The sequence below is a fragment of the Lissotriton vulgaris genome, unplaced genomic scaffold, assembly GCF_964263255.1.
Source record: "Lissotriton vulgaris unplaced genomic scaffold, aLisVul1.2 SCAFFOLD_616, whole genome shotgun sequence".
NCBI lineage: Eukaryota > Metazoa > Chordata > Amphibia > Caudata > Salamandridae > Lissotriton > Lissotriton vulgaris.
The window spans coordinates 945,740-955,509 of NW_028251520.1; the positions used below are offsets into that span (position 1 = coordinate 945,740).

Sequence of the window (9,770 nt, forward strand, 5' to 3'; positions counted from 1 at the left end):
GGAAACATGCCGAACTCAGCGCCCTCCTGAAGAAACCCACAGCTGACCCCACCAAACTCAAAAATTACCGCCCTATCTCGCTCCTTCCATTCCCGGCCAAAGTCATCGAGAAAGCGGTCAACAACCAGCTCGCCGCCTTCCTCGAAACCAACAAATCCCTCGACTCCTCACAGTCCGGCTTCCAAGCCAAACATAGCACTGAAACCGCCCTCATCGCGGCAACAGACGACATTCGAACTCTACTGGACAATGGAGACAAAGTCGCCCTCATCCTCCTCGACCTCTCCGCAGCCTTCGACACAGTCTGTCATAGCACCCTTTTACAGAGCCTCAGAAACGTCAGAATCCAAGGAAAAGCACTGGAATGGATCACCTCGTTCCTCACCGGAAGAACCCAGAGAGTCCCCCTTCCACCATTCAAGTCAGAGGCCACTGAAGTCATCTGCGGCGTACCACAAGGATCTTCACTCAGCCCCGCCCTCTTCAACGTTTACATGAGCCCCCTCGCGGTCATCGCACGCCAACACAACCTCAACATCATCTCCTACGCCGATGACACTCAACTGATCCTATCACTCACCAGAGACCCTAACACTGCCAAAACCAACCTGCATGAAGGAATGAAAGAAGTAGCCGAATGGATGAAGCACAGCCGTCTGAAACTGAACTCAGACAAAACAGAAGTCCTCATCCTAGGCACCTCCCCCTCCGCCTGGGATGACTCTTGGTGGCCAGAGGCCCTTGGAAAAGCACCCATCCCGACGGACCACGCACGGAACCTGGGCGTCATCCTGGATTCCTCACTCTCGATGAACAAACAAGTAAACGCCGTCTCTTCATCTTGCTTCAACATTCTTCGCATGCTCAAAAAAACATTTCGCTGGATCCCCACCGAAACTAGAAAAACGGTCACCCACGCACTGGTCACGAGCCGCCTGGACTACGGAAACACCCTATACGCCGGTACCACCGCAAAAATCCAGAAAAAACTCCAACGCATCCAGAACGCTTCAGCCAGGCTCATATTAGACATCCCGCGTAAAGAACACATCTCTGGTCACCTGGAAAACCTCCACTGGCTCCCCGTCAATAAGAGGATTACTTTCCGCCTCCTAACCCACGCACAAAAAGCACTTTACGAAATTGGACCCGAATGCCTCAACACACGACTGTCCTTCTACACCCCCTCCCGCCAGCTACGATCCTCCAACCAAGCCCTTGCCACTGTACCTCGCATCAACAAAACCACCATGGGAGGTAGATCCTTCTCCTACCTGGCAGCTAAAACCTGGAACTCACTTCCCACTCACCTTCGCCTTACTCAGAACCACCTAGCATTCAGAAAGCAACTTAAAACGTGGATATTCGACAAGTAATTCCCCACCCTTCTTCAAGCGCCTTGAGACCCTCTAGGTATGTAGCGCGCTATATAAATCTCTTGACTTGACTTGACTTGACTGCCATTTAAATGGCAGAGCTCGGCCCTCCGCGGCACCAGTCTGACGAGAGCAGCCAGTGAGCAGAGCTACAGGCTCAGTCAGGCTGAACATTTAAATGCAATTTCCAAAAAGTAATTCAGACCTGAGCGGGCCACGGCTACGACGAGTCTCCGCCAGTTTCTTTGTAATGAAGCTTGTGGGATGTCCTTCGGTACAGTCGCTACAGGCACCAATTAACGGGCGGCACAGGCAGCAATGTGAGCAGTGCACGCGCGCAAACCAAAGAAACATAACTTCCCCTCTTTTCCGCCGTAGCCCACCTCACGAAAGACTACTTCCTGTCTCCATGCCCGGTAAATTGACACAATGTATATTGTTGCAGTCACTTGACGCCATGTGAATGCAGCCCCGAAGTAAATGCTAAGCCTGATGCGTGGTACTTGGCAAGACTGCAAGGGAAGGGCGTTAAACTGACTGCAGGCAGCCACTTCACACCATGTGGATCAGTCATCCAGTCAATGAATCCACCCTTGGAAACATGGGCAGATCTCACTGTCTCTGCAATTTCATATGTGAGCTGGTGACACCTGGATGAATGTAGCACCTACATGTAGGGATAGGGTGGCCGGGTGCTTAGCCTGCCAAGGTATCGGGGCTTCACATTTTCAGTTCTGGGGATTCATGTAATGAACCAGTGCACTCTGGGAGCTCTATTCTTGTTCCGTTCAGTTGCACCCACCGATGTCATGCATTCTCAGCTACCATGAAAGTATGGTATATTACTTACACCCGTGCGTTTTTATCCATTGTTAAGTATTCGCCGGCAGCCATAAAATTATTCTGTCCCACAGAGCAGGCGTCCCGGCCGTGCAGCAGGTGTGATCAGCGGTGTGGCAAGGCAGCCAAGCCCCATGATTCCGGTGCTGCCCGCTAACCATTGAGCAGCCATTCTCCACCTCCAATTTCATTACAAAATGTAACTCCTGGCGCGCACCCTGTCAGCAGGATGTGACGTGGCGTCCCCACACAGCGCCACGGCCAAGTTGACACACAAGGTGATTAGACAAGTGAATACCAAGTCTGTTACAGCACATAAGCATGACACACTTACAAGTCATACGCAGCACTTTATTAAACAATCTGAAGGAATATCCTGCACAATGAGCAAATATGACAGGATGAAGAATGGTAGATGCGGGGAGACTACACAGAAAGTACATGGGTACAGGGTTAAGGGAGAAAATATTATGGTCATGTTGGTTATTATGATTTGCACAGTGTGCTATTGTCTAAGGCAACGATACTTTGACAAACCTTTCAGATATGTAATCAATAATATGAAATGCCTGCACAATTTAGAGAAATAATTAGATTGTGATGCTGTGTGCTAGTGGGTTAAATAACAAATTTAAGGATAGAGCAATAGATATATGGCTAAGAGGACCCTCCCCGGATGCAGTATTGATTCAGGAAACACACTACATTGAGAAAAAGGAACCAGATTTCAAAATGTTCACGCAATGGGCCGGATATCAAGTGTTTATCATGTGCAAGTGCAACAGAACAGGGGGTGTCACTGTATGTGAGAAAGCATTTCCCCCTACAAGATACTTTTTCCCAAACAGATACGGAAAGCAGATGGGCTTATATTTTAGCGGATTTCTTAATAACAACAGGATTATGATAGCTACAATATATGCCCCATTAACTGGTAATCCAACCCCAATTATAGATTTAGATGAGGTCCTACCTAATATCCCAGGTTTTTTTTATTGTAGGGGGGGATTTTCATTTTCTGCGATAGCCGAAGGTGGATTCATTCACAGGGCAGTATAGACAAATTAAACCCGCAATAGCAGTAGCCATTTCAGAAGGAAAGCAAGGGCTAGGTTTATGGAGGGAAAAGTTCCCGTATAAACGGGAATACTCATGTTACTCAGGCAGGCATATGTCAGCGGCCAGACTCTCTACACAAAATCGCAGCTAAAAACATACTCTCATGTGTGAAATGCTTTGTCAGATCATGCCTTAGTAAAAATGGAGGAAGCAGGAATTAAGGTTAAAAGACTGATGATGTAAGTTGGACATTTAACAAAGTGAATCTCGAAGATCAGGAATGGTGCAAAGATATGGAGATATAGACAGTTAATTATTTTAAAATAAATAATAACTCAACTAATATTGAAATTGTATGGGAGGCTTATAAGGCCATGATATGTGGATATATTACATCGAAAGAGATTGTAAAGAAGAGGAAAAAGTCGATATTAAGGGCCGAGCTTGAAACAGAACTAAATCAGGCATGTTTAAAAGTACAATGCTCAGCAACAAAAGCTAACAAATACTTACTTAGGAAAGCCAGAATATGCATGCAGGAGTATTATGATGAACAAGGATACACAGCTAAAAACATATCTTTACAAAAGGTATTTGAAAAGAGCGAGTATGAGGGTAAGCAACTGGCTTGGCAGACAAGAGATCACCCAGAGAAAAATAAGATAATATCAATAATAGATCCAGAGACAAAGACAATTATCAAAGACCCTGAAGAAATTCAGAAGTAATCTTTTAAGCATTATAAAGCAATATCTGGTACCCAACATCAAGGGGATATAAGAGCACTTACTGATTTTTTAGTTAAGCTAGAAATCCCAAGGCTGAAATAAAACCAAATACAACCCTTGGTAGCAAAATGTACCCTTAGTGAGATTGAGACAGTAATAAAGCCCTGAGCAAATGGTAAAGCCTGCGGGGAAGATGGCATTCCATCGCAGATGGCATTTGACACCGTCTCACATCAGATCCTGCTCCATCGGCTCGAGGAGGCAGGGGTTACTGATCTGGCACTTGCATGGTTTAGATCTTTCTTGTCAGGGAGATCCTTTCGCGTTTCCACCCCTCCTTTTCTTTCTAGGGCACATGCTATCGAGCAGGGTGTCCCTCAGGGCTCCGGATTCATTTTGTTTAGCAACAATAGTCAGCTTTATAAAAAAAGGATAAGATAATGAATACATCAATTTATATAGGCCATTCGCCTTTTAAATGTGGATTATAAATTATGAAGCTTTTAGCTAACCAAATCAATTTGGTCATGGGAACTTTTATCCACTCCGACCAGTGCGGTTTAGTGTCTGTAAGACAGTTATCTTTTAATACAATCTTTCTAACTGAAGCTTTAGATTATTTTGCACGGAAAAACATGCCTGCACATGTGAGGATTTGGTAAGCTGGGAGAGCCTTTTTATAATTCTTTTAAAAGATTTCCTATTAGATTGATTCAGTTAATATCTGGTATGTACAAGAGAGCAAAAGCCCAAATAGTTATAAATGCTAAAAATAGTGGAACATGCATGATAAATAGGGGAAAAAGACAGGGCTGCACTTTATCACGCATTCTTTTTGACCTCTTCATTGAACCTTTAGCTATCGCTGTTCGTGATTCACCAAATATAAATCCACCTGTAGATGGTATGACTCCCATTAAATTATATGCAGATGATATACTGTTGTTTTTAAAACCAGATATTAAAAATCAGAAAAGAGTTTTGTCAATCTTTCAAATGTATAAGACCTGGGAGGTTATAAGATTAATACATCAAAAACTGAGATTTTATTATGTAATTGTACACAAGACACTTTAATGCACACATTTTATACATTAATTAATTCCAGAACCAAGCGATATCTGGGGGTGTATTTCACACAAAATATTAATAACTTATTTGAACTAAATTAAACCCCCCTTTCCAGTAAGATTAAGGCACTATTCACTAAATGGAATAAGTTGCCTCTCTCCATTATGGGGTCGAATTGGGTTAATTCGGATGTCAGTTTTACCACTATATAATTTTATGTTCGCCGCTGATTCTGTGACTCTACAGATGAAGTTTTTGAAGGAAATAGAAAGCATGTTTATAGCTTTTATTTGGTCAAATAAATCCCCTTGCTCAGCACTAGACACTTTATATAGGCCATTGAAAGAAGGTGGACTAGCCCTTCATAATTTAAGAATTTAATATTTTACGAATTTTGCACACAGCACTTTTAGATTCACTAGATCCTCAGGATGCTATGGAATTAAAGATTTTAAAAAAAAGTTTTTTATGGGATTATAATACTGCAGATTTTTTACATCTTGCTAAAACACCTTAAAAAAGTCAGATATAAGACTCTGCAATGGTATATAAAACGAAAGGCACAGATATTCAAGCACTGCAAAATCCCAGTGATTAATGGTGTAACTAAATTGACGGCTGTGTATGTGGGGGTTCGCCACCTAGTAGAAAAGAAATGCAAATCAGTCTTGACCCTGTGCCTCATGGGAACAGTCCAGACCTAACCGCCAAGCCAGGTCCTCCCTGGTTGGGTCTAAACTGGGGTGGCATGGTGAGCAAAAGAATGATGGATTTAACCCAGATCTCTTGACTGGGGTGAATGTATGATTTATTCAGCATTCCGCCCATCATTTGTTTGCATAGCACTTTTCACCCTAAGTGTGATGGGTCTGCCCAGACGTGGGTCCCTTGCTCACTGTTCCACTGGATTCAAGCTAGCCTGGCTGATAAAGGGTAATACCCAGAAACAGGTCCCAGGATGCTTGTTTCCGGTCCAGGGAGGACCTGGCTTGGCAGGTCGGTCTGGACTGTTCCCATGAGGCACAGGGTCAAGACTGATTTGCATATGATTGGGTCTAAACTGGGGTAGCATGGCAAGCAAAAGAACAATGGATTTAACCCAGATCTCTTGACTGGAGGTGAATGTATGATTTATTCAGCATTCCGTCCATCATTTATTTGCGTAGCACTATGCACAAAACCTAGGCATAATGCTAGACTCATCGCTCACAATCTAAGGCCAGATTAACATTGTATCTTCTGCCTGCTTCAACACCCTTCGTATACTCTGAAAAGCTTTCAGATAGATCCCATCCGAATCCAGAAAAACGGTCATGCGTGCCCTCATCAGTAGCAGACTGGACTACGGCAATGCTCTCTATGCCAGAATCTACAAGAAACGACTATGTTAAATCCAGAACGTCCAGAACGCCACAGTCAGACTGATCCTAGACATCACCCGTCGCAACCACATCACCCAACACCTCCTAGATCGCCACTGGCTCCCCATTCAATGAAGAATAACCTTCAAGCTCCTCACCCACCCATACAAGGCCCTCCAGAACTTTGGACAATCATACTTAAACAACCGCCTCGTATTCCACGCACCCAAGAGACACTTCCGATCACCTGACCTCTCTCTGGCCACTGTCCCACGCATCTAGAAGACCAGGACTGGAGGAAAGGCCTTCTCCTACCTCGCAGCCAAGACCTGGAACACCTTCCCACTCCACCTCCGGCCCATCCCTACACTGCTTCTGTTCAGCAAGGACCTCAAGACCTGGGTCTTTGGATGACCCCAGCACTCAGCGGAGCCATACCCCCTCCCCCAGCACCTTGAGACCCTTGTGGTGGAGTAGCTGCGCTTTGATGGAGCAAGGTTGCGCATGTAAAGCAACTTGCTCGGACTCAGCCCTCTCTAAATAACTTGTAAACCTACTAAACTACATGTTTTGTCTTATTAATATTCCACCACGTGACATTTTTAGTATCTAGGGGAAGCTTGCCTATGTGCTTTTACTAACCGTAATCCTTTTGCATTATTATGGCCGCCACAACGCAGGATCTGTTCTGCGCATGCGTCAGTCATACTCATGTGACATGATGTACCTTTCGCTTGAGGGGAAAAGTTTGCTTCTGCGCACTAGAACTTAAAATGGGTTCTCTATGTCATAACGTGATAATGCTTGCTTTGCTGCTTTCACTAAATTGTTCATTCTGCTTAACCCTTAACGCTATAGTTAAAATAAAGTAATGGGAATAGAGTAGAGATAAGTGGTCTACAGAACATTCATTTATTCTTTGTTCTAAAACTGTTTGTTTTCTATTTTTGCATGTATCACATTTCGGGCCTGATGAAATCCCACTGCACCCATTTTGGACATGCGCAGAAGAAACCAAGAAAGCCCAAGTCATGGCATTGAAGGAGTGCCAGGGACAGTCTTGACTGAGATGCGCCTGGGAAGATGACCTGCTGAACTCTCAAAAGGAAGTTATATTATAACATTGTATTGACTATTAGAACATCCATCGTTGGGTGGAATAAACGTGCATGGGAAAATAAAGTTATGGGAGGGAACGCTAATTTCAATGTTCTAAAGAAAAGTTTCATTTTGATATGGTGTGATGACCTCTCCTCGTCTTTTGTCCAATCAAAATTAGGGATCCTTACACTTGCAACATTGAGGGGTGGTACACTGCCCTGAAAAATAGTATAACTAGAGTAGGCTTAGCTAGTTAGTTTTGTCCGACTTGTCTGAATAGCTGACCTGTCAGTGACCCAACGCACTCAATAGCGATGGAGAGCAGAGGTGCTGGCAGAGCACTCTGTCAGAAAAATCGATAGCAATTTCGGTATTTCTAAGGGAGAACATTTGATGACCCAATTGGGGTTCGACTGTTAGCTGCAGAGAGGGTTGTAACGCTGGCGGAGCAACTTTAGCTGTGGGTGTCGGTCTTAACCTATGGTGGTCTTGTCCTGATCCAATTTGGCTTTACCTGTCCTGATTTTGGTCTGAACCTGTTTTATCCTGGTGGCACCTGTATATTCAGGGTTCTGTCTTTTATCCCAGCCCGTTGCCAGGGTTGGTCTTCACACTATTTTAGGTAAATATAAATAAATGTGGGTATGTTATCGTCTGTCATCCCTTTTCTCTTCCCTACCTTTGTTTAAATGGCAAAATTAAGTTTCACAACTTCTTTGCATATTATTGCTTTCATCATTATCTTCCTAATAGAAAGAGCTTTGATCTTGCATATTTGGACTGTGACATTTAATAATTTTCATAGATAAAGATTTGAAATCTTCCCTGAGTTTGTGGTTATTTAAGGTAAATTAAGTGTTATTGTTCTACCTATTTTCTTGCTAACTCCCTTGATCCCTTAGGACTTTAGGTACCGATGATAAGGATTGGAAAGACAATGGTATAGGTCCTAAAACGAAATTCATAAATCACTGATTAGAGTTGGCGCCAAGGTCACCTGGTGGTTATTAGGCTTAGTCATGCGTATGGGCCCAGGTGAGGATGGTAAGACTAGTCTGGTGACCTGCGCGCTCTATCAGCTTCACCAACCTCTGATTGATTGATTGCCTGCTCCCTGATCACCTCCTGCCCCTCCCCCCAGGGGGCCCCATAGAATCCTTTACCCCTGCCCCCACCCCAGGGGGCCCCATAGAATCCTTTACCTCTGCCCCTCCCCCCCCAGGGGGCCCAATAGAATACTTCCCCTCTGCCCCCCCCAGGGGGCCCAATAGAATCATTCACCTCTGCCCCTCCCACCCAGGGGACCCATAGAATCCTTCACCTCTGCCCCCTGCCCCTCCCCACCCCAGGGGGCCCCATAGAATCCTTCACCTCTGCCCTCCCCCCAGGGGGGCCCATAGAATCATTCACCTCTGCCCCCCCCCCCCAGTGGGGCCCAGGGAGTCCTTCACCTCTGCCCCCCCCCAGGGGGCCCCATAGAATCCTTCACCTCCTGCCCTCCTCCACAGGGGCCCCATAGAATCCTTTACCTCTGCCTCTCCTCCCCCAGGGGGCCCCATAGAATCCTTCACCTCCTGCCCCTCCCCCCCAGGGGGCCCCATAGAATCCTTCACCCCTGCCCCCAACCCCAGGGGGCCCCATAGAATCCTTCACCCCTGCCCCTCCCCCCAGGGGGCCGCATAGAATCCTTCACCCCTGCCCCCACCCCAGGGGGCCCAATAGAGTCCTTCACCTCTGCCTCCCCAGGGGGCCCATAGAATCCTTCACCTCTGCCCCCCCAGGGGGCCCCCATAGAATCCTTTACCTCTGCCTCTCCTCCCCTAGGGGGCCCCATAGAATCCTTCACCTCTGCCCCCCTCCCCCCAGGTGTCCTGTGACTCCCCTCAGCCTGGCTCTGGTTCAGCCCTCACTGGTGCTCGTCAAATCCCATAAACACAAACAGTGATGACGCTTCACTCACCCCTGCACCGGGGATCCTGCTCTGTCTGCAGCAAACATGGGGTCAGGGGTCAGCTGTCGGGGGCAACACATTGGTCCCTCAGCGCATGCGCAGACCCCTATGGGCAGTAGTCAGGGTAGCACACTGGTCGCACTGCGCATGCGCAGACCCCGGCGGGCGGATGAGAAGGTGCTCGCATGCGCACTTTTAACAGTCGAGCTTTTCAGAACGTGTGACCCGAGATCAGCGCATGCGCAAATCTACACTCACTACCCGACCTGAGCTCACTTCCCCA

At 46.2% G+C, this 9,770-nt stretch overlaps 1 protein-coding gene across 1 annotated transcript in view; it reads right to left on the reverse strand.

Annotated features, from left to right (window-relative positions):
- The window catches only part of LOC147662862 (uncharacterized), a 207,785-nt gene extending 198,177 nt beyond the window's left edge, over positions 1-9,608 (reverse strand). Inside the window, exon 1 of the mRNA XM_086950846.1 lies at positions 9,497-9,608. The gene's annotated coding sequence lies outside the window, so the exon portion shown is untranslated. The remainder of the gene's footprint in view (positions 1-9,496) is intronic.
- Between the last annotated feature and the right edge of the window lie 162 nt (positions 9,609-9,770).